The sequence below is a fragment of the Dendropsophus ebraccatus genome, chromosome 15 (genome assembly GCF_027789765.1).
Source record: "Dendropsophus ebraccatus isolate aDenEbr1 chromosome 15, aDenEbr1.pat, whole genome shotgun sequence".
Classification (NCBI taxonomy): domain Eukaryota; kingdom Metazoa; phylum Chordata; class Amphibia; order Anura; family Hylidae; genus Dendropsophus; species Dendropsophus ebraccatus.
In genome coordinates, this window is record NC_091468.1 from 70,619,087 (window position 1) to 70,645,723 (window position 26,637).

The following is a 26,637-nucleotide window of genomic DNA, read 5'->3' on the forward strand; positions in this document are numbered from 1 at the left end:
TTGGCATTCTAGCTATTAATCTGTTGGGGTAAGCTGGAGAAATTGCCCCCCACGCTTCTAGAAGCAGCTCCCACAAGTTGGATTGGTTGGATGGGCACTTCTGGCGTACCATACGATCCAGCTGCTCCCACAACAGCTCAATGGGGTGGTGATCTGGTGACTGCGCTGACCACTCCATTACCTATGATAGAATACCAGCTGCTGCTTTTGCTGGAAATAGTTCTTGCACAATTTGGAGGTGTTTAGGGTCATTGTCCTGTTGTAGGATGAAATTGGCTCCAACCAAGCGCTGCCCACTGGGTATGGCATGGCGGTGCAGAGTGATAGCCTTCCTTATTCACAATCCCTTTTACCCTGTACAAATCTCCCACCTTACCAGCACCAACCCCAGACCATCCCATGACCTCCACCATGCTAACAGATGGCGTCAGGCATTCTTCCAGCATCTTCTCATTTCTTCTGCGTCTCACAAACGTTCTTTTTTGTCATCCAAACACCTCAGACTTGGATTCATCCGTCCACAACACTTTTTTCCAGTCTTCCTCTGACCAATCTCTGTGTTCTTTTGCCCATCTTAATCTTTTTCTTTTATTGGCCAGTCTCAGATATGGCTTTTTCTTTGCCACTCTGCCCTCAAGCCCAAAATCCGGCAGCCGCCTCTTCCCTGTAGATGGTGACACTGGTGTTTTGCGGGTACTATTTAATGAAGATGCCAGTTGGGGACCTGTGAGGCGTCTGTTTCTCAAACTAGAGACTCTAATGTACTTATCTTCTTGCTTAGTTGTGCGACGCGGCCTCCCACTTCTTTTTCTACTCTGGTTAGAGCCTGTTTGTGCTGTCCTCTGAAGGGAGTAGTACACATCGTTGTAGGAAATCTTCAATTTCTTATCAATTTCTCGCATGGAATAGCCTTCATTTCTAAGAACAAGAATAGACTGTCGAGTTTCAGATGAAAGTTCTCTTTTTCTGGCCATTTTGAGAGTTTAATTGACCCCACAAATGTGATGCTCCCGAAACACAATCTGCTCAAAGGAAGGTCAGTTTTGTAGCTTCTGTAACGAGCTAGACTGTTTTCAGATGTGTGAACATGATTGCACAAGGGTTTTCTAATCATCAATTAGCCTTCTGAGCCAATGAGCAAACACATTGTACCATTAGAAGACTGGAGTGATGGTTGCTGGAAATGGGCCTCTATGCACCTATGTAGATATTGCACCAAAAACCAGACATTTGCAGCTAGAATAGTCATTTACCACATTAGCAATGTATAGAAGGGATTTGTTTAAAGTTAGTACTAGTTTAAAGTTATCTTTATTGAAAAGTACAGTGCTTTTCCTTCAAAAATAAGGACATTTCAATGTGACCCCAAACTTTTGAACGGTAGTGTATATATACGTGTATGCTGGGCAGTAAATATATATATATATATATATATATATATATATATATATATATTTGTATGCTGAGCTGTATATATAATGGTATGCTGGGCTGAGCCAGAGGTATAACCAGTAGAAAGAGGGAGATTGTGATCCCGCTGTATACAGCTCTAGTGACACATCTGGAATATTGTGTCCAGTTCTGGAAACCTCACCTATAGGGAGATACTGATAAATAGAACAGGTCCAAAGATGGCTACAAAAACGGCAGATGTTGTCAGGCATAAAACAAATAAGGAAAGACTTAAAGGGGTAGTGCACCAAAAAAAAATTTCTTTCAAATCAACTGGTGCCATAAAGTGCCAGAGATTTGTAATTTACTTCTATTAAAAAAATCTTAAGTCTTCCAGTACTTATCAGCTGCTGCGTGTCCAGCAGGAAGTGGTGTTTTATTTCCTGTCTCACACACTGCTCTCTGCTGCCACCTCTGTCCATGTCAGGAACTGTCCAGAGCAGCAGCAAATCCCCATAGAAAACCTCTCCTGCTCTCCAGACTGGAAATAATACAACTTCCTGCTGGGCATACAGCAGCTGATAAGTACTGGAAGGCTTGAGATTTTTTAATAGAAGTAAATTACAAATCTCTGGCACTTCATGGCAGCAGTTGATTTGAAAGAAAAAGTGTTTTGGTGAACTACCCCTTTAAGGATTTGTTTTGATCTGTGTAGTCTGAAGGAAAGATATGAAAGGTAGGGGGGGGGGATGGTTTTAACCTTTAAATATGTTAAAGGACTAAATAAGATCATAAAGGGAAGTGTTTTAATTTAAAAAAAAACTGAACACAAGAACAAGGAGACACAATATGAGGTTAGCTGGGAAGAGATCGGATGCCACACAAGAAAATATTACTTCAATGAAAGAGTAGTAGATGCTTGAAACAAACTTCAGGCAGATGTGGTTGGTAACTCCTACAATAAGTGAATGTAAACCTGCCTGGTATATACATACATCTATCCTAAGGTAATAAGAAGGGACTATAATAACCATAAAAATTGCATGGTCATTTTTTGATATAATATATATATTATATTTGATATATATTTTACACTTACATGCATTTTCTTTGCATGTAAATGCTTCAAACTTGCAAAATAATTATGGAAAATGCATGTAGGGTAGTTGTTTCCCTTATTCATGTAGTTTTTGTATGTTGGCGCTGTAGTATCTATTATATTTGTGGTACATTTCCCATTATTTTTCATAGTAGGAAATGCTTGTAAAACACCCAAAAACAGGGCCATAGTGCCAATAAAAATCTCAAATTCAATACAAAATCTTTGATTTATTGAGATGACTGGGACATGCTATATGAGTGGTTTAAATTTTTAACTATGCAAATAGGAGGAAGGCGGCATCTTTCATGTCCTCTGCAAATTTTATTGAAATGAGCATCATGGTTTTTGTTTTCAAAACCGCAAAAGGTCTGTACAAGCTATTGCATGTAATTGGAATTCAAGCGTAATTAGCAATAAATAACATTTCTAAGAATTTTGAAGGAACTCTACAATTATTAAAATGTTATCCTGTTTATGTCATCTTATTTGTGTCTATCAGTACAAAGGCCAAGTGGTAGATTTTAAAGTGTACCTATCATTATAACTTACAAATTCTAAATCAACAGTAAATGTGAAATAAAGCAAGTTTGCAATATACATTCATTTTTGTCTGTTATCATGCTTTAAAACAAAGCTATCCTTACCAGAAATCCAGGTCCAGCCTCCTGAAGGCTGCTATATAACAGCTGTACTTACCAGAAATCCAGGTCCAGTCTCCTGAAAGCAGCTATATAACAGCTATACTTACTGTATCCAGGTCCAGTCTCCTGAAGGCAGCTATATAACAGCTATACTTACTGTATCCAGGTCCAGTCTCCTGAAGGCAGCTATATAACAGCTATACTTACTGTATCCAGGTCTAGTCTCCTGAATGCTGCTATATAACAGCTATACTTACTGTATCCAGGTCCAGTCTCCTGAAGGCTGTTATATAACAGCTATACTTACTGTATCCAGGTCCAGTCTCCTGAAGGCAGCTATATAACAGCTATACTTACTGTATTCAGGTCCAGTCTCCTGAAGGCAGCTATATAACCGCTATACTTACTGTATCCAGGTCCAGTCTCCTGAAGGCAGCTATATAACCGCTATACTTACTGTATCCAGGTCCAGTCTCCTAAAGCCAGCTATATAACAGCTACACTTACTGTATCCAGGTCCAGTCTCCTGAAGGCAGCTATATAACAGCTATACTTACCAGAAATCCAGGTCCAGTCTCCTGAAAGCAGCTAAATAACAGTTATAATTACTGTATCAAGATCCAGACTCTGGACCTCAGAAAACCAGCCAAATACTTATAGATGTGAGCAAAAATCACATTTTGGCACCACACTGACACCTTCTTCAGGTTCTCTGAAGAACTATAGTCTATCACTATCTTGAAAATATGGCCATATATTCACCTCCAATATATGGCTGTATATTCACCTCCAATATATGGCTGTATATTACCTCTATTATATGAGTGAACATATTCTTATATTAGACATAGGTTTTATATAGTCCAAGAATAGTATAAAAAAAATGCTATTTTTTATTATATTGTTTATAAAAATCTGATGGTTTAAGTTTAAATGAAGGGAAATTAATCTATAATCTAGCAAAAATTTGACATTTGAAATGTCAGACACGTAACTTTTTACAACACGACATCCTTCATCTCTGGTAAAAGTAAAAAAAAAAAATCAATGTGTATATGATGTAAATACATTTTTGTAAACCACAGAATGTTTCTCTCTTCGTATTGTTTCATGGCACCTTTGATGAAAAGATTAAAATCTTTCAGTCAAGCAGATTTATTTTGGCAAAGCATTTTTGAAGACTTTAGTACAACCTCCATCTTGTATTACAAGCTTTGTCATGTTTATTGTGTACGGAGCCGGATTGCTTTAGAATGACATTATGCTCTAATAATTGACTCTAGGAGAAGCAGAGGCACAATGGGCTTTATGTCCTCTTTAGCTTTCCGTCTGCCTTTCTATTATTTCCTTTGTCCTTTTCTTATATTTACCAAGGATTTACATTAATATTTGACAATATGAAAGTAATCCCACAAGTTTTGACCATTTTTGCCTCCCACATTTTAACATTCTACTTTTCTCTCTCTATGTCATTGTTGCTATGCAAGGCTACTTTTATTTCTTATAGAACAAATATCATTTAACAGTATGAGGCCATGTTCACACATGATACACACACCGGCCGTTCTGTGACCCGGCCAGGTCACAGAACTGCAGGTGTTACTTAAGATTATCTGATCAACTGCATTATCGGCTGGATTAATTTCTGATGAATTGGGAGGCATCCCAATTCACTGCTGCACACAATGGAGAGTGCAGCAAGAGCCGCACGCTTCATTGTATGAGCTGACGTTTTCTCTGCGGCCGCTATTTACTTAATACTGGGTGCACAAATATGACATGTCGGTTTTTCTTGCCGCCGGTTAGGATCCCAGCAGGAACGTATATGCTCCAGCCGGGATTCCATTCATGCACATACAATGTATGTTTTGTATAAATCATGGCCGTCGTTGCAAAATGCGGTGATTTATACAAAACATACATTGTGTGAACATGGCCTCTGTCCACAATTTTATTTACATATTTTCATACATTGTTTGAAAGTGGGATAAATGCAATAAAAAAACACTCTACCATTTATCAATATGTTTACTTCATTGCATGGGTTATAATGAGTATTACTTTTATATTTGTTAGTTTAGTTTTTAACCCTATTAGGTCACGTAATTTGGAAGACTGTTTATAAGGCTGTGTTCACACATTTTAGTTAATTTGCAGTACGGTTCTGGTACTGTGCAATTTCAGTGAGAACGCTGCAGTATCGCGACTATATTGCATTGAAACTGCAACATGTGTGAACTCAGTGAAATGTGAATTACTGGCCCCTGTAAAATGTAATAAAAAAAAAACTCTACTTACCTTTTGTACTCCCTTGTGCCACCATTGTCATCATGTTGTTCCTTGCTGTGCAGCGCGGCCTTGTGTCTGAGTTTATATAGACCTTGCCCACTCATCTGCAGCAGTCACTTACCTTAGCAATGCATCTTGTGCCAACACCAGCACAAGGAAGGACTTTGCAACAGGAACTGACACCATGACAGTGTCAGTGGCAGGGGAGTAGGGAAGGTAAGTATATATATATATATTTTCTTATATAAAACTATAGGCTCTGTATCCTTGCTTCTGTCTGGTTTTTGGGTGAGAGGGCTGTGGATACTATAGTATTCTGTTTGTCACAAACTTCATTGTTAGTGTCATTTGGCCCTGATGGCTTATTCAAGTCTGCCTTTGTATTTGTTTTTGAGTTACTCCTTTGCTGCTCTGTCTTGTCCAGTCATACCCTGCTGCACCAGCAAAACACACTGATCTGTACAGCATTGCAGCGTCATGTGACACCAGTAGACAATTTTATTAATCTCAATTGGATAGATCCTGTCTATTGTGTTCTAAATGCATGGGGCTTGCTGTAAAGCATATCACTGAATGCTTTAAAAAAAAACTCAGGCAAGATGGCTGCCCCTGAAATGATGTGCAAAAGAAAATTAAATAAAAAAATTACAGTCAGAAAATGGAAACAGATTAGAAAAAAAGAACAAGTTTCAGTATCTGATTCTAATTGGTAAAATACAACCTAGGCGACATGTTCCCTTTAAATGCAGAAGGAACTGGGACATTCAATTCTGTAACCTCAGTGCTTAAATAAGAAAGAATTATGTAATTACTTTAATGTGGCTTATTCAGAAGTTATATTGCACAATGATGTATCATATAGGGGCTTAGTAATAGTGTCTGCCTGCTTGTGTGTGGTCCGCTGTAGTGCAAAGCTTGGTGGTCTGTGAGTGCGTCAATAAATGAGCCGTGATTGATCTGACTAGGCCTCCATGTGAATGCTCCTGGGTGGTCTTAGTAATCAGGGAGTGGACAGCGGAACAGATTACAGGATGGAACCTAGATAAGGCCGACTTTTCAATCTCAAAGGGAATGTGTCATCAGAAAGTGACCTATTGTTTAAATAAGTAAATAATATAAAAATAATAAATAATGTTTTTATGTTTAATATTTTTTTAAAGTATTTTTTGTGACATTTTTCTAATTTTCTATTTTTCTATCTGTATTATTAAATAATCCTGATATCTTGCAGTTCTCATTCTCACCACTGGGGCTAAAAGTAAGCTGAGACTTCCTGTTGTGTCTGTGGTAATAAGAGGAGGCTGCAGTAAGCTGCAGCGTCATGTGACACCAGTAGATAGAGGAGACAATAGCAGTTCCCTGTGGAATGACCTCATCACAGGTCACAGAGCGCTCAGTAATGTTTCACATTCATCTCAAGGGCACAGTCTGTCTATTGTCATCTATGTCCATGAGTCTTGCTGTAAAGCAAGATGGCCGTCCCCATAACAATGACAAAAAGGAATACAAAAATGACGGAAAATAGAAACAGATTAGAATAAAAGAACAAGTTTTTGTATATGATTCTAATTGGTAAAAGAAAATTTGGGTGACACCTTCCCTTTCAAGTGATACTGTCTTCCCCCCTTACTCTATGTATGGTTCTTGCATTAAAACCATTACCTTGGGTCCTGTTCATTGTTGTTGATGATAACTAATAAGTAGAGGCGAGCGTTACTGAAGCATGCCAGAGTCCGATCATTCGTCCACTATGTATATGTCTCCTATTTATGGTCTCAGAAAATATATAAATATATATATATATATATATATATATATATATATATATTCAGCATATGTTATCAGAACGTGAATCTTAGAAAATGGCTGGGTGGTTGTCATGTTGCATCTTTTTAACAACTATACAATTATCTGGACGTGTTTCAGGTGTTGGCTTCAATATACTATTTCGGTTTCTAATCTGAAAAAAAAAACCCTGTTTGTATTGTCATTTATTTGTCCAGATGTGCTACAAGGTCCCACAGTGATACTTCATAAACACCTACAGGGCGTCTATCATTGCACATTGTGTAGGCCACTATATACTACTATATATAAACTATATATACTGTGGGTTATCGCTGTGAATGAATCAGGCACTGCCAATGATTGGTCATGATCAGTATAACAACCCTTGAGAATAATTTGGGCAGATTTACCATTGCAAATAAATGCTCCAGAATTTTTTGTCAGAATTCCTGCATTAAAACACACTGGCTGACATGACCCCATTTATCCTGCGTTTTAGGTGCTTTCCTGCTGCGAGTGACAATAGGAATGTAGTCTTGGTAAGAGGGGCAGGGGTCATGGTACATTGTTGGGGGGAAATTTACTATTCCTCAGGCACCACATTTTTGTCCTCTCCTGCACGCACCATTTTCTAATAAGGTATACTGTTTGGCCATATTCCCACAAGGTTTTTTCCTCTGCTTTTGAAAAAAAAAAACATCAGTCATTTCTCTGTCTGGCCGCCGGTCAGTGCAGTGACAGCTGTTCTACATTATTCTATCACAGGTGGACTGATCACCCTTTGTCTTTAATTGAAAAGTCCATGAAATTTAATAGTAAAGATGGAAAAAGGACGGTGAAAAAAGAAAAACTGTGCGTGATCAACTAAAAAATAACGTCCAGCGTTTGCAATAGACATCCCCAAAAAATTGACATGCAAAAAAATGGATGAAAAAACGGATTGCAAAAACGTAGTGTGAACCCAGTCTAATGAATAAAATAAATAAATACACCGTGCACAATGGCTGCACTATACAGGGTGTATTTATTGTCAGACACTCATCAAACATTAATAAATTCCCCTGTAAGCAAAGCTAGGACTGCATCATACAGAGAGGAAACCAACCATTCCTTCTACTCCTGAAGCATAAAGCTATATATATTCTGCATGTCCGGCCTTTTTGTTAGGCTAGGTTCACACTGCGTTTTCAGCATCCGTTTAACGGATCCGTTTTTTTTAACGTCCAGAAAAATAAGGTCAGCAACGTTTTTTGGTCCGCCAAAAAAAACAGATCCATTTTTTTTTTTATAATGGAAGTCAATGGAAAAACGGATGCACACAAATGAATCCGTTTTTTGCAATCCGTTTTTCATGCGTTTTTTGCAAAAAACGGATGCGTTAAACGGATGCTGAAAACGCAGTGTGAACCTAGCCTTAGTAGGCCTCATTTATAATTCATCTGTCTGAATCCATTCCACACAAATATTTAAAAAAAAAAATTCCCTAACAATACATTGTACAGTATAACCATTAACAGCAGTAGTATTCAAAAACCTCCCCCCCTGACCCCATAACCATCATTTAAATTGCTGGGGGGAAAAAAACCAAAAAACTTAAATAAATAAAAAAGAAATGTACATCCCTTTCTATTATTTTAATTCAACCATACAAAATGTTTTATAAAATGTCACCAGCTCTTTCCAATTCTGAATACTTCTGGGGGGAAGCCATTTCCTGGCCAATAACAACCGGGCATAGACTAGACCTCTAATTATCATATATGTTATATTATTTTGCATCTGTAAGCCGGAGTCATCCACCAACAGTGCCGTGCTTGGTGAATTCTCATTGGCCTTTATAGCTTTACCATACCACATCATTGTTCTGCGGCCTTGGGAATGGCTGAATCTGAAACATTATGTTTGTTGAGTAAGTTAAAAGTGCGCTATTCGTTTATATAACTATATTTACCAATATTTAAGAGTTAAAAGTGTGTGTATATATCTATATATATATATCTATATATCTTCATATAAAATGTGTTACTATTATTATTATTTTACATATTCTGTTACGCTAAAATACTTTTTGCAGTAAGCGTTACTTTTTAGGAATTATTCAGTTTGGTAATGTGGTGGAGAAAGTGAAGAATTCTATTACTGAGAGGTTTCTAAATGTGTCATTTTCCCCTGATACTGTCACAGATTATATACCTGTGGGCATAGTGATTTAAACAAGAAAAATCCCTAAAAGCGAACGTTCTTTGTGTGTCACAGTCTAAGCATCAAAGACGTAATAAGAAAGCTGCAAGACAAGGTTTCCCTTTTTTTTTTCTTTTTTTTTACATTTGTATTTCAAATATTACAGTTGTAGCTGAGATCAGAATGTAGACTAGTTTAGACCTGGAGACTAGAGAACTGGTCCTCAACATGACTCCATTGGGGAATCTATTTTCAGTTGTACCATATGGGAGGCTTATACGATTGTGGATGCCCAAAATAGAGCGCTCTATGCATCTCATCCCCTGGGGGATCCCAAATACAGATATTGGTTTAAGGGCGTTGTAAGTGATGACATTTTACTAGACATGAGTGACCCAACAAAAGTTAAGGCCTAAAACTTAAAAACAAGGTTGAGGGTTTTTTTCTTGTTAACTCCTAAAAAAGCAGATAGTATATTATATTCTAGTTGTAGCTGTTATTGTAATTTCTGCCCATGATTATAGAGGCAGCCATCTTGCCTCAGCTGCCATTATTATTATTAAGAGCTGTAGTCTGGAGAAGATTCATTGACTTGTATAGAGCTCATTGTGCAGGAAGGGGCTGTGAGTATCCTGTTTTATCTGTGTCCATGCTACCTTTCATTTTCATTATAATTTAAAACGTTTTTGCAACCAGTTTTTTTGGGGGGGAACAGATGGAAAAAACTGATGCATGTGTGTGTGCATCTGTTTTGATCCATTTTTCTATTAAATTCCATTATAAAAAAAAAATGGAATCAAACATGCATCTGTTTTTTTCCATCTGTTTTTCACCCATTTTTTGCAACAACAAAAAAACAGATGGCAAAAAAGTAGTGTTTGGTCGGTATTTTTTTCAACCAAAATCAAGAGTGGAACAAACAGGGCAAAATTATAATGGAAAGATTTGTACGGTGTCTGTGTTTTCAACCCACTCCTGGTTTTGGTAAAAAAAAAAATTCTGACCAAAATACTGATGGAAATACTGTGTGTGAGCATAGCCGAAAGCTGAGGGGGATTACCAGAAAACACTGTGCTCAGAGATTATCATGTTAGGAATCGAATTAATAAATAGCCTCAAAACCCAGATAGGTAAAGTATCACTGTATATTGTGTTCTCCGCATGAGAACCAAGAACATTGCTGAGAAGATTTACAAAATACAAACATCTAATTATATACATAAACAATTGTCCTCTCCATGTTATTATTACAGTATAGGAGGTCGGTATAAAGTCAGATGATGGGGCTTTTTTGTGGCCTGTTCTGCAACATTTTATCAGAAATGTATTAGCTTTTATGAAAGTTGGCAATAATGAAATATAATTTGATATATATATATATAATATATATATATATATTATATATGTTACTCTTGTTACCTTATTATCGTACCGTAAAGGAAAGTGTTTACTGTCATCCGTGTTGCTTTTTATAATAAAAAAAAAGTAGACCTCCACGCCCTTTTCTCGTACACTATTGTTTCTGAAAACCAAAGTTTTTGTTGCAGCATGGTATCAGCACGATGTTTGGTTTCAGTATTAATATCACACCACAAGTTTGAGGTGTCATTTGGTGTCATACACATAGCAAACAGATCGAAATAGGTTGTTTGTTTTGCTTTTCTCCGCAGCTAGCTGGCATTATGACATTAGCGCTCCAGCAGCCGCTCAAACACACGGCGTCCTCTCTCACTTTGAGATTTTTAACGAATTTACACAATGGAGATGTACGAGCCCGATTTTATAATAATAAGCTAAAAAATGTTATAGACAGTACGATAGTAATAGAGCTCTGTAATATAATCGTAGTGTAGTATGTGCAATGTAGGGTTTATTTATATCTAATACCAACATGAAAAAAACATAGTAAAAAAAAAAAATATATATATAGTAAAACAAATCCTGGTGGTTACTACTACAGTACTGGAAATGGTGGTGGATTAAGAGTGTTATTAGCACTTTATATGCAGGTTCTGGCATCACATTTTTATATTTATATAACTATTTTATGTAATTAGTTTATTCTCCATTTACACAGATGTAGCAGAATTTGTAATGTTTCTGCTTTAGCTTCTCTCTTGTAGCTTTGTGATATTCCTGTTGTATGGGATAATTGTGTTTTTTTATTAAGGGTCTTTCTTTCATCTCATGGGTGTATACAGACTCCTTCTAGGTCACCTTGTTTATGTACTCAGAATACGGTGCATATGCAGATGAAAAAACACACCCAGATAAAAAAAACACACCCTGAAAAGTTTTTTTTAGCACATTTTATTCCCAGTTTCAGAACATCTTTTACTAGCTAGATTCCCCCCTGCCCCCTCTTCCAGCTGGGGTCCCTGTATGTTGTGTAGCTGCACTGGGAGGTATTGGGGTGCACAGATGACACCGTGACTCACATGCAGACAGGACTGGAATCAGTAAATAAGTGCTGTGTGTTTTTCTGTGGCTTTTACATCTATGTATTTTTGACAACAGACTGTTTTTCGGCCCACAGACTGCAGATGAAGCAGATAAGGGCTGGGGCCGCATTATTACTATAACCTTCTATAGAGTTTATATGGGTTTTGTTGCTCTGGTTATCATTGGGTGTATTCAGTGAAGTTGTTTGTTTTTTATGTTTTATGCTGAATTCTAAAATATAAAAAAAATATATATATGACATGAAGAACACGTTCTGCATTGTTAAACCCAGCAGTATATCTCACAGCTTATTCTTCTGTTGAAGTGATATGTGGGCAGTGTTAACCATGAGTGATGACCGTATTCCAGACCTGAGAAATATCACATCAGATGGGGGATAAGAATGATATATTCAGATGGAAACTTTTTACTTTATGGCTGAGAGATTTTCTCCTACTACCCAGAAATAGAAATAGGACAATATTGGGGGCTGGATTATTAAGAAGTAGTGCCTGATGATGGATTCTACTAATAAGCTGTAAGGTTCAGTATCAGTCATCAGTCTGGAGTGTCCAGACACTGGCGAACACCTCTCATACTGTATGCGCTTTACTACACAGCTGTTCAAAGTATATATATATATATATATCATTCACAAATCTGGACTGAAATGTTTACAGATCTGGCAATAAGGTAGTGATCGCAGGCCAGATGTAATGACCCCCAGGAAAGCCGCAACAGGCATGTGTAGATAGATAGATATTACATAGATATTACACTGATAGATATTACGTGGATATTATTCAGATAGATATTACATAGATAGACATTACACAGATAGATATTACACAGATATTACACTGATATTACACAGATAGATATGACATAGATATTACACAGATAGATATGACATAGATATTACACTGATACATATTACACGGATAGATATGACATAGGTATTACACGGATACATATGATATGAGGCACCTTACTGTTACCATGTTGGGGTAGATATGACAATACATTTTAGAGGCTAGAAGATCAGTGTGAAGCATGGATGTTGCGGTTATATTGCAGCTGACCACATGAAGTAAATCCTCCCATAATACTGCTGTATAAATCTGCATTTTATTAATACTTCCCAATTTTAAAATCCAAATGAAAGAGAAAAAGATAAGGGCACTCACCCATGCGTGGCAAAATTACTTCTTTATTCGCAAGATGTACAGTTTAAAAGTCCATAAAGACATCTATCATGCGGGCAGACGCCATACTACTTTCACGGCGTTAACATGATGGCCATTTCGCGCGCAGTTGTAGAAGCGCGCATGCGCGCGAAATGGCCATCATGTTAACGCCATGAAGGTGGTATGGCGTCTGCCCGCATGATAGATGTCTTTATGAACTTTTAAAACTGCACATCTGCGAATAAAGAAGTAATTTTGCCAAGCATGGGTGAGTGCCCTTATCTTTTTCTCTTTCATTTGGATTTTGCACATCCTTATTTATGAGGAGCACCCCCTAGGCAACTTGGTCATAGTCCACAGTGAATGGCAATATACCAAACGCAAGCCACCTATAGAGAGTAGTGCCGGTGACCTCTACCTCTGTGTACTTCCCAATTTTAGCTATTTAGGGTATAATTACAAATATTAGCAGTAAATGCAGATTAGCAGCTCTCAGAACTTACTGCATATAACCAACCGCAATACAGCCGCAGCATCACCGCATCCTGTGTATTACTCTTACACTTGAACTGGGCAACCTACTTACACATAGGCCCCATTTGTTATCGGCTGCTGTTTGTCTGTCCCAGGTATGGGTTACATCTGCAGACGGAGCACATTGTAAGGTTACATGCAGATTCTCCCCCCCTCCCCCCCATGGCTCCGAGCAATGTCTTACATAAGCTAGGCCTCAGCACATTCTGCCTGTACATTTACATATATGCCAGGAAATTCTACAGTATATGTGGCCGCTATATAGAAGTATACTTGGCGGACACTCTGTTTTACTTTTTAATGCAGCTCTATGCAAAATAAAAAAATACTACGCTGTAAAAATATTTGTAAATAGGAATCAATGGCAAGTGTATGGAGCTGTACCATCAAATCCCCATAGAAAACCTCTTCTGCTCTCCAAACTAGAAATAACACCACTTCCTGCAGGACATACAGCGGCTGATAAATACTGGAAAACTTGAGGTTTTTTTTTTAATAAAAGTATATTACAGATCTCTGACACTTTCTGGCACCATTTGATTTGAAAGATATATTTTTTTATTTTTTTTTTTGCCGAGCTACCCCTTTAAGTTATTGCATGTGACTGCGTGTGCTACGATGGTAATTTCTGGTCCTTAAATCAGAGGCCTATAAGTGTAAATAAGTGCTCTGTGCAATGTTATATACTGTTAGTAATATTGTACACACATTGTATCATATTTGTTCCGCATTAAGTGGGTTACAGTCACATGACAGAGTTGTGCAGGTCCATTGAGCGGAGATGTTTTGGCCGTGAGCTCATGAATTATTGCTGCTATTCAGCTGAATGGGACAGTTGTAGAGAGATCTGCATGAAATTTGACGCCTGTGACCATTTATTCTATCAGTAGAAGTTATTAGTCTCTGCATGCATTGTGATCGGATGATGCTGAACGGCTCAGCTACCTCTGCCTGGAACAGAACTATCATTGCCTGGATAGTCTTGGGATATAATCTTCAGGACATCTAAGGCTCCGTTCACACCAGTGTTTTACCCTCCGCCACAGTTCCGGAGATACGGAAACCTAGTGGATCTCTCCTCTCCCCATTTGTTTCAGTGGTTTTTTATTGTGCTCCGTCTTCATCAAATCAGTCAGTGTTCTGTTTTTTTTGCTTTTTTTTTGGATGTACATAAAATTTGTTCATGCAAAAAAAAATTTGTCTGTGCAAAAAAAAAGGGAAATAGAATAGAAAGTGCACATCCGTTGTGTGTTTTTTTTTTTTTTTGTATACAATATAGTCAACAATGGCGGCTTCAGACACAATCTATTTCCACCCACGTCCGTTTTCAAGTTATCCGTCATCATCAGATTTTTTTTTATTTTTTTACTGAGCATGAGCAGAAGAGGAGAGAAAAACCAGGAAGGAATATAGAGAAGCAAAAAGTCAGTTCTTTTAAACAAACCATAAAAAACTTGATAATTTTGCAGTCACTTTGCGAATATCTGATCATGTAATATGGACCGATCTGTTCATGAATGAGACAAACGCAGGTGTGAACCCACCTCAAGGAGGTATATCCAGAATGTTCTATCGATAAAGTGTGTAGCAAATATTACTATGCAGATCTAGAAAATAAGTAAACTTGCTCTTAAAGTGTCACTGTCATTTTTTTTTGCAGAAATCAATAGTACAGGCGATTAGCTGAAAATGCATTTTTATCATGAAAAAGCAGTTTGAAGCTCTCCCCCCTGTCTTCATGGTTCTCTATGGAGAGGGGAGAGGTGGAGGGAGATGAGGCACCAAAACAGGACAGCTGCATCACCAGGCTATCTCCTCTGAGGTCAGCATTGACCTCTCTGAGCTCTGAATACCGGTTTTCACACAGGTCCCACTGTGTAATCCTTTGTTCTCTGCTCTCTGCCGGAGACTAATCTCCCTCCTCCCCTCTCCATAGATTGTACAGGGCTCGACTGATGTAAAAGAGTCGAGATTTCCTGATAATGAGCAGTGGATGAGAGAGGGGAGGGGGGGTGTACCTGGGGAAAGTCTTTTTGAATGCAGATAATGGCAGATTTGCCTAATAAACCCAATTACAAAGTTTCCTAAAATCGCCTGGTTTATTGATTTCTGCAAAAAACAACAACAAAAAGGTGACACTTTAAACTTTTTGAGATATTACATCTAGAACAACATTAGTAGTCATCATGTTATAGCAGGGGAAGGGTACCTTCAGCCCTCCAGCTGTTGCAAAACTACAACTCCCATCATGTCTGGACAGCCGAAGGCCAGGCATGATGGGAGTTGTAGTTTTGCAACAGCTGGAGAGCCAAGGTTCCCTACCTCTGTATTATAATGATATATACACTGCATATATTATATGGTGAGACTGTATTTAGTTTAACCCTTTGTGTGCACACCCAGCACAGTAAAGCTTCGCTTACTTTAGCCGGGAATAGTGTTGAGAATCATCAGTCTGTAGGGACTTCCTGCCCTGTTACGTACGCGGCCTGTATACCACTCTTGTGGCTTCTTCACACTTAGCGTTGTCGTTGAGGCAGAATATTTCTTTTTTCTTAGGATGAGGTCTTTTTGTTTTTGTGCTAGTTTATCTTATCGGCGCCTCCTCTAAATACATACAAATAGCTCAGACTGAAACTTGATGGCTTGATGGTGATAATAAAATAGCTGCAATGGGGAAATTTTTTTTCTTCATTAAAAATGTTCTTTCACAACCCACTCAGTTTCGGTAGGAAAATTGTTTAACCTTTTGTGAAGGCAGTGCTGTGAAAACACCATATGTCTTTTGATGTAGAAGACGAGCTGCTTTACCATGGACTCATCATGAAAACAGAACCATGAGTTGCAGGTTTTGCTTGTGTATGTGCTAGAAGTGTGCTCGGTATATGGGACACACGCTCACCATCACAATCACTATTGTTCTTTCCTATCACAATGAACGACCATGACAACCAGTCTATATGTGTTATAAGTCGTCGTTTTATGGGAATGGAGTAGAATCACATGAGAAATGTAACAAAAGGAACTGAGCCACAATCTCATCTTGTATAACTGTGTGTAAGTGGCTGCAGAACGTCCAGAGTAGAGGGACACGGCCTCGGTATAAATCTTACGTTTTATGGCATCTGCACAAAACTGATCTGAGCCCTGCTATATGATGTACAGCTGGGAATATACAGTATGTATATATATATATATATATATATATACTTACTGTTACCAAATGCTGGGCTGTTAGCTGGAGGATGGATGTTGTCTATGTACAGTATTTCTGCAACTATGTGTATGTATATGTGTTGGTGTATAGGTATGTGTCTGTTTGTGAGTGTATGTCTCTTTTTATATATTATTTTTTGTGTAAGTTTACAAGTATAACTGTGTCTATATAACTTTATATATGTATATGTGTGTGTGTGTGTGTGTGTATATGTATAAATTTGTGTATACATGTGTGTGTCTATATAACTCTGTGTGTGTATGTATGCTAGGTGTTTGTTAGTGTATATGTGTTAGAGCATGTGTACCTATTTATCAGTTATATCTGTATATCTATCTACATGTATGTAAAGTTACTATTGTGTATGTAAGTTCAACATTTTGTAGTATCTTTTTTATAGCTATGAGTGTATTTCTATGGGTGTTCTATGGCTATGAGTGTATTTTTATGGATGTTCTATGGCTATGAGTGTATTTCTATGGGTATGAGTGTAACTCTATGGGTGTTCTATGTGTATGAGTGTAATATATGTATGTGTGTGTCTATATAACTGTGTGTATGTATGCTAGGTGTTTGTTAGTGTATATGTGTTAGAGCATGTGTACCTATTTATCAGTTATATCTGTATATCTATCTACATGTATGTAAAGTTACTATTGTGTTTGTAAGTTTAACATTTTGCAGTATCTTTCTATAGCTATGAGTGTAATTCTATGTGTGTTCCATACGTATGAGTGCATTTCTAGTTCTAGATATCTTAAATTGCCTGTGTGTCCTTGTTTATGTATGTAAATATATGTGTGTGTTTCTCTTTTTATATATGCAAATACATGTAACTATGTAAGCGAGAATGTGTTCGTGTAGATGAGGGTTTATGTGAGTGTGTCTGTGAATATACGGCTGAGTATGAGTAAAGTGTGTGTGTAAGTGCATGTAAGTAAGTGCATTCAGGCTTGTAGAGCGGTTTTCTTTTTCTATACTCCTAAATATTCAAGTCTTTCAAATGCTTTTTGTTTATTAACCAAACTTTTGTTTCAATATGTTCAGTTGCGCAGGTCGAGCAGGCAGCATGTTATAGAGCTGGAGGAGCTGAGCAGAGTGTTTTGTTTTGTTGTTTTTGTTGTTGTTGTTGTTTATTCCTGTAAATTACTTCTCCTTCTGGCTAAGTAGTCAAGTGGGCAGTCCAACTCAGTGATTGACAGCTTTTGGGAGATAGCTGTCAATCACAGGTAGGACCACCTTTTTGACTTTTAGCCCAGAAGGAAGAGATTTCAATCAATAAATTATAATAAGATTAATATTTCCCACATAATTATATGTCGCTGTGCGCAGCTCCACACATAAATTTGACTCCATTTTTGTAATATGATATACTCCCTTTAAAAGAGCCATGATTATTAATACGAGTATGTTCTAATATTAAAGGGGTTCACCTCAAATTTTTTCTTTTAAATCTACTTGTGTCAGAAAGAATCAGAGATTTGTAATTTACTTTTCAGTACTTATCAGCTGCTGCATGTCCTGCAGGAAGTGGTGTATTCTCTCCAGTTTGACGGACTGCTCTCTGCTGCCACCTTTGTCCATGTCTGAAACTGTCCAGAGCAACAGCAAATCCCCATAGAAAACCTCTCCTGCTCTGGACAGTTCCTGACATGAGCAGAGGTGGCAGCAGAGAGCACTGTGTCAGACTGGAGATAGTACACCACTTCCTGCAGGACGTACATAGGCTGATAAGTACTGGAAGACTTGAGATTTTTTTTTATAGAATTACAAATCTATGGCACCAGTTGATTTTGAATTTTTTTTTCTGAACTATCCCAATAACAATGCAGTGTAATGATACAAATACCTTTATACTAGCACTATATTCCTTTTTCTTAGAGCTAATAAACTAGCATTGGGAATTTCTACAAGGCCCCGTTTACTAAATTATGTTAGGCCGCTTTCATACGGCAGGACATTTTTTTTTTTACAGAAGCCAAAACCAAGAGTAGAATGTACACAGAGGGAAACTGTCTATAATGCAAAGATTTGTTTAGGTCTTCTGTGTTTTGCACCCGCTCCTAGTTTCAGCTTAAAAATACTGATGGGAAATCCTGACCAAAACACTGCGGCGTGAAACAGATGACGATTTCAGCTCTGCTACCTACCTGTACATATCAATAAATTATGCCCATTATTTTATGCAAACGGCCCAGTGACAATTGCCTATAGTAACGCTATCATATCGCAACAGAATAGAAATGACAGAATTCTGATGAAGCTGTAACATACAGAGACCTTCACTCTGCAATGGATTAGGGGCACCTAGTGCAGACTCGGGTGACATCTCTGCCCAGTCTGTATCCTGTTTCTGTAGACGTGAGCAACAATTAGCACTTGGCACACCGACTCCGGCTTGTTTTCATTCTCCTTCTGATTTGCAGCACTTAGTTTTTATTGGCCTTTGGCTGATGACTCGGTCCGTGCTTCCTTGCCAATCTGCACTTTTTACGACCCGTACATAAATTCGGTTTGAGAAGGATCCCCGGTGTAATGATATGTTAGCTCGTATTGCTAAACATTAGTCTGGCTGTTCAAATGAGAGCGTGTCTTCACAGTGTTATAAAACTGTTTTTCGAGTGCAGCGGGTGCAGGCGTGGATGAGAGATGTGGGGATAGTGTGTGGGCAGCTTCCTATGTCTGACTTTACTAGTCATATTGCAGATTACAAGGTCAAAAAAATAAGGTTATCTAGATGCACATTGCTGCTTCTTCTATACGCAATTAAATACTACATATTATTTGAAATTTTAAGTTCGAAAGAAATTTTTTTTAAACTTAACAAACGAGAGAGTTTTAATTTTTTTTTGTTCTATTACGTCTTCTTTAGAACATGCTGTGACTTTCCCAGCTCCCTCGAATTGTTCTTACTGGTCTTCACAGCTTGCTTCCTGTGTGAGGTTAGTTTGTTTACCGTACAGAATGAGCTATTTTTGGTCACAGTTTTTTTTTTTTACCAATAAGTAATTTAAATCTATAGCCCAGCATCTGAATCATTACAGACCCGCAGCAACAAAATATGTTTACCCCGTTCTTCATCGGCTGCCGGCAGCGGGTTGACAAACAAGAGCTGCAGACTTATTTTATGACGGCTCGAATGATTCATTTACGTGTGGGTTTAATAGAGCTTATCTTGTGTTATTGCAGCCGCCAGTCACCTGTGTGCCGCCATATACATCTACTTACAGGGATACTCAGCTTTACTATAGGAACTGGCAAACCTTTTTTTTTTTTTTTCAGTAAATGTAACTTGGAAATTGGTGATACTCAGTGATGCAGTAAAGTTTCACTATGTGTAAAGCGCTTGGCTTTTATTAGTAATCAAGAATAACAATACAGATGGCTGGTAGGTCGCAATCTATACAACTTCTATACTGTGATTTGTAACATGTAGAAGATACTGTAGTGATGTGCGTCCCGCTGATATCACAGTGCCGTAATAGTGTTCAGAATGTTCAGAATAATATAGTAATGTTTAAATAAATAAATAAAGGCAATAAGTATATTACATGCTTTTTATACATTGTTTTTCATACTTTCAGATATCTAAAATAAATGAACAAATAGGTAGCTGGGGTTCATGAATACCACCGTACATTGAGGTTATCCAGGAATAGAAAAACATACAGTGGCTGCTTTCTTGCAAAAACAGCACCACCCCTGTCCTCAGGTTGTGTGATATTTCAACTCTGCTCCATTCACTTCACTGGAACCGAGCTGCAACACCCCCCACACCCAACCTGAGGACGAGAGTGGGGCTTTCTCTGGAGGAATGTGGCTATGTTTTTCTAAGCCTGGATAACCCCTTTAAATTATTTCTATTGTCCACAGAACACTGCCATATAAATTGCCTTTGCAATACCGCCATACAGTAACCAGAAGAGATGCCCAGTGTGCAATAATAGCACCATACTAGGAGTAAATGTTAGTGGTTATTAATAATGTCCCTGGTGGTCTAGGGCAGTGAGGGATTTCATGTGAGGCCTCATTCACACCTGTTTATTCTGATTAGCATTCATAACCTAAAACTAGTGATGAAACCTACAGATAGTATCATGAAAAAATACTTGTACTTCTTCCATATCTGCTTGTCTGTGATTGGAAATGGAGCGATCATGTAGGGCAAATAGTATTAATCTTAGGTTGCAAATTATCTCACTAATATCTGAAACTCCCAGTTACATACATGACTACAAAATGAAAACCACTTGTACAAGTTACCATGAGGACATCCACAAGCAAAGATAATGGTTTCCAAATGTGTATGTTCTGTTCCAACAGCAGCTATCTCACCCATCATAGGATTGTGGTCAAAGCTGCCCACTTTACACCTACATACACCACACTATAGAACTGCATAGACTACAGATACATACTGTGCACACATTATACTAAATACACCTACATACACCACACTATAGAACTGCATAGACTACAGATACATACTGTGCACACATTATACTAAATACACCTACATACACCACACTATAGAACTGCATAGACTACAGATACATACTGTGCACACATTATACTAAATACACCTACATACACCACACTATAGAACTGCTAAGACTACAGATACATACTATGCACACGTTATACTAAATACACCTACATACACCACACTATACAACTGCATAGACTACATAAAATACACCTACATACTCCACACTATACAACTGCATAGACTACAGATACATACTGTGCACGCGTTATACTAATTACACCTACATACTCCACACTATACAACTGCATAGACTACAGATACATACTGTGCACACGTTATACTAATTACACCTACATACACCACACTATACAACTGCATAGACTACATAAATACACCTACATATACCACACTATACAACTGCTAAGGCTATAGATACATACTGTGCACACTATATACTAAATACACCTACCTATACTGCACTGTACTACTGCATATACTACACTAAATACACCTACATATACTACACTATACTCAGGGGCGGATTAACTTTACCATAGGCCCTGGGCTGTTCACCAAGCCTGGGCCCCCCCACCCCACTGTTACTATAGAAGCACTAGCCTGGCGTTCATAGTACAGTATAGATAATGTCATGATGTCCTAATTTGTGCAAAATTGCCATAAAAAAACAGTGATTTTTTGCAAATCATGGTGGAAGTGTAGCCAGGAAACAGTATACCACTTAAAGTATAAGTCTTTTTGAGGTGGTCATGGGCCCCGGGCTGCCGCCTATTATAATCCACTACTGACTATACTACTACACAAATTGCACCTACATACACCACACTATACCACTGCTTAGACTACATACACTTACTGTGCACACTATATACTAAATACACCTACTTATACTGCACTATACTACTGCATAGACTACACTAAATACACCTACATACACCACATTATATAACTGCTTAGATTTAGAATACTATACTTTGCTCCCCAAAGTATTCCATAAATGTATTCGATCAATACATTTGGAGGACACCGAGCAGGGAGGGAGAGAGGTGCTTGTGCATCTAACTACCTCCCTCCCTGTTTGCTGCTGTGGGACACATATACACTGTACTACTAACTCCCATCCTCTGCTTATAGTATGAACAGATGATGGGGGAGTAGTACCACGGCCATTCCCATCACCAAACACCAATATGTATATATATAATGTGTAAGGTGCTGGATCTTATACATACACCATGAGGCTGTGTTCACACTACGTAAGTTTCCATCCGTAGCGCGTTCCGTGAATAAGCGGCCGGAGACTTACGTAGTTTGCGTACAATGGAAAGTATACGATGTACGGCTGCACAGTTCACACTACGTACGAACTTACGCCCGGATCGTATGCGACGCAGTAAAAAATAAACCAGACCATTGTTTGAGGACGAAAATGCCGTAACTTACGCCCGTAGCGTTACATGCGGTCCCGTATGGAGTGGTGATTTCTTTATTTTTCAAGCTTTTTGTGCAGATCCAATAGGTTCTGTGGGGTGTCCGGGGCTAGGCGAAGATTTCCAAAAGACCGCTGTCAGAACGCTACGTTGGGTGCTCGGGAAGTGTAAGTAGACTACGGGCGTAAGTTCGCGGACCATACATAGCCCGCCGCAACTTGCGTAAATTCCCGGCCGGAGTTTAACACGTCTATGTCCGGCCGCGAAAATATGCGGCCGGACATATACGTAGTGTGAACATAGCCTGAATGTGTATATATAATGTGTAAGGTGCTGGATCCTATACACACAACCCCATGAATGTGTATATATAATGTGTAAGGTGCTGGATCCTATACACACAACCCCATGAATGTGTATATATAATGTGTAAGGTGCGGGATCCTATACACACAACCCCATGAATGTGTATATATAATGTGTAAGGTGCTGGATCCTATACATACAACCCCATGAATGTGTATATATAATGTGTAAGGTGCTGGATCCTATACATACAACCCCATGAATGTGTATATATAATGTGTAGTACAGTAAGCAGGACGGGCACCTGTTCACTTGAATGAGTCAGCCGTGCGTCAGCTGATGCAATCGCTCACAATTCACTTGTTGCTTTGTGACATACATGCTCCATACTTCTGTGTAGGAAATCCCCACAGCAGCGCCGCAATGGCTAAAATTACTGCTCTCAGCTACTTTTAGTACAGACTGATCTCACCTCTCACAGATGTTGGGATTTTCTTTCTCATAGTTTTGCAATATACCAGTCACATGCTGTGAAGATCTGGCTCTTTAAAACTGAAGAATGTGTGCAAGTAAAACTATCATAGGCACATATGTATGTATGTATGTATGTATGTATGTGCCAGGGTATATGTATGTATGTGTGCAGGGGTGTATGTATGTATGTGCCAGGGTGTATGTATGTATGTATGTATGTATGTGTGCAGGGGTGTATGTATGTATGTATGTACAGTGGCGGTCTTTGGCACCAAGCACCCCAAGCGATCGCTTGGGGCCCCCAATATCCAGGGGGGCCCCCACGCCCCGCTCTTGTGCTCAAGACCGCTGGACAGAGCTGCTGCCCCGCTCGCTGCTGCCATCTGAACTGTAACTATGAGCACTCGTAATGAGCACTCATAGTTACATGCAGCAGCACTGACAGGGCGGGAGACATTGGCTCCCTTCCTGTCACTCACTCTTGTGGCTGCAGGAAGGGTTTTCCCTGCGGTCACAAGTGGCAGCTTTGTCCTTGTGGTGGCGGCGCTCCAGTGACATCACTGGAGCATCGGCGCCAGGACAAGGGGAGTGCGGCCTCTTGTGATCGCAGGGAAAACCCTTCCGGCGGCCACAAGAGTGAAGAGAAGAGGAGACGCCCGGACCCAGGTTAGTATAAGTGTTTGTTTTATTGGGTCTGTTTAACTGGGGGAGCGCACATCGGGGGTCTATATAAATGGGGGGAGCACACAGGGGGGCTATATAACAGGGGGAGCACACAGGGGGCTATAGACTACTGGGGCTTCACAGAGGGGTCTATATACTACTGGGGGCAGCACACAGGGGGTCTATATACTACTTGGGGCAGCAGAATGGGGTCTATATACAACTTGGAGAGCACACAGGAGGTCTATATCCAAGTGGGGAAGCACGCAGGGGGGCTATATACTACTGGGGGAGCACACAGGGGTCTATATACTACTGGTGGGGCACACAGGGGGTCTATATACTACTGGTGGGGCACACAGGGGGTCTATATACTACTGGGGGAACATACAGGGGGGTCTATATACTACTTGTGAGGCACACAGGTGGTCTATATACTACTGGGGCAGCACACAAGGGGTCTATATAATACTGGTGGGGCACACAGGGGGTCTATATACTACTGGGGGAACCACACAGGGGGTTCATATACTACTGGAGGAGCACACAGGGGTCTATATCCAAGTGGGGGAGCACACAGGAGGTCTATATCCAAGTGGGGGAGCACACAGGGGGGCTAAATACCCCTGAGGGAGCACACAGGGGGCCTATATACTAGTGGGGGAGCACACAGGGGGTCTATATAGAACTGGGGCAGCACACAGGAGGTCTATATACTTCTGAAGGAGCACACGGGGGGCTATATATAACGGGGAACACACAGGGGTCTATATACTACTGGGGCAAGCAAACAAGGGGTATATACTACTGGGGGCAGGACACAAGGGGTATATACTATTGGGGGCAGCACACAAGGAGTATATATTACTAGCGGTACTGCACAAGGGGTATATACTACTGGGGGCAACACACAGCGGTCTATTGTTTTGGAACACGTGTCGAGGGGGGGGGGGGGGCCAGAAATGCCAAGACCGCCCCTGTGTATGTATGTATGCAGGGGGGTATGTATGTATGTATGTATGTATGTATGTGTGCAGGGGTGTATGTATGTATGTGGGAGGGTGTATGTATGTGTGCAGGGGTGTATGTATGTATGTGCAGGGGTGTATGTATGTATGTATGTATGTGCAGGGGTGTATGTATGTATGTATGTATGTGCAGGGGTGTATGTATGCATGCATGTATGTATGTGCAGGGGTGTATGTATGTATGTATGTGCAGGGGTGTATGTATGTGCAGGGGTGTATGTATGTATGTGCAGGGGTGTATGTATGTATGTATGTATGTGCAGGGGTGTATGTATGCATGCATGTGCAGGGGTGTATGTATGTATGTATGTATGTATGTATGTATGTGCAGGGGTGTATGTATGTATGTGCAGGGGTGTATGTATATACTGTATGTGCAGGGGTGTATATATGTGCAAGGGTGTATATACTGTATGTGCAGGGGTGTATATATGTGCAGGGCTGTATATACTGTATGTGCAGGGGTGTATATATGTGCAGGGCTGTATATACTGTATGTGCAGGGGTGTATGCACAGCTCATGCTCCCTCATGCACGCAAACTGCATACACCACATTAGGGTGATCAACAAGTATCAGAATTTTTTTTTTGCAGATGCTTCACAGATATGCAGCAGAAACTGCATGAGTTACATTTACTGCGGCTGTTACCCCTGTACATAGAAGGCAGTGAAAACAATCAGAAATCTGCAACATAATGAGGTTGCAGATAAATGTCACATTAGTTCTGATCCATGTAGTTTCCGCATTAAGCCTCCATCATTTACATAAACATATATGTAATTTTTTTATTTTATTTGACTCACTGAAGTGCTGCTCCACAACACTTCTGCCCTAGGCACAGGACCAGGAGGGCCTAATGCCCTGATTATGTGCCGTTCATTCACAATGAATCGATCACATACCACAATAAAGGGGTACTCTGGCAGATTTCCCCCCCAAAAAAAATGGTGTCAGAAAGTTATATAGATTTGTAACTTACTCCAGTCTTTCAGTACTTATCAGCTGCTGTATGTCATGCAGGAAGTGGTGTATTCTCACCAGTTTGACACAGTGTTCTCTGCTGCCACCTCTGTCCATGTCAGGAACTGTCCAGAGCAGGAGAGGTTTTCTATGGGGATTTGCTGCTGCTCTGGACAGTTCCTGACATGGACAGAGGTGGCAGCAGAGAGCACTGTGCCAGACTGGAGAGAGTACACCACTTCCTGCAGGACATACAGCAGTTGATAAGTACTAGAAGACTGTTTCTTTTTTTGTTTGTTTGTTTTTTTTTTTAAATAGAAGTACATTATAAATCTAGATAACGTACCCCTTTATGACAAGATGGCCTCACAGTAAATTTCTAGTAGAATTTGTGTTGCAGATTATAGATGAAAAGTATAAAAATCTGCAGGGAATTATTGACAAATTGCACGTTTTATAATCTGCAGCAGCATGTTACCTGTTAGGGAGATTGT

General features: G+C 39.3%; 1 long non-coding RNA gene across 3 annotated transcripts in view; it reads left to right on the forward strand.

Moving 5' to 3' along the window:
• The window catches only part of LOC138773780 (uncharacterized), a 303,380-nt gene that overhangs the window by 118,675 nt on the left and 158,068 nt on the right, over positions 1-26,637 (forward strand). The window lies entirely within an intron of this gene.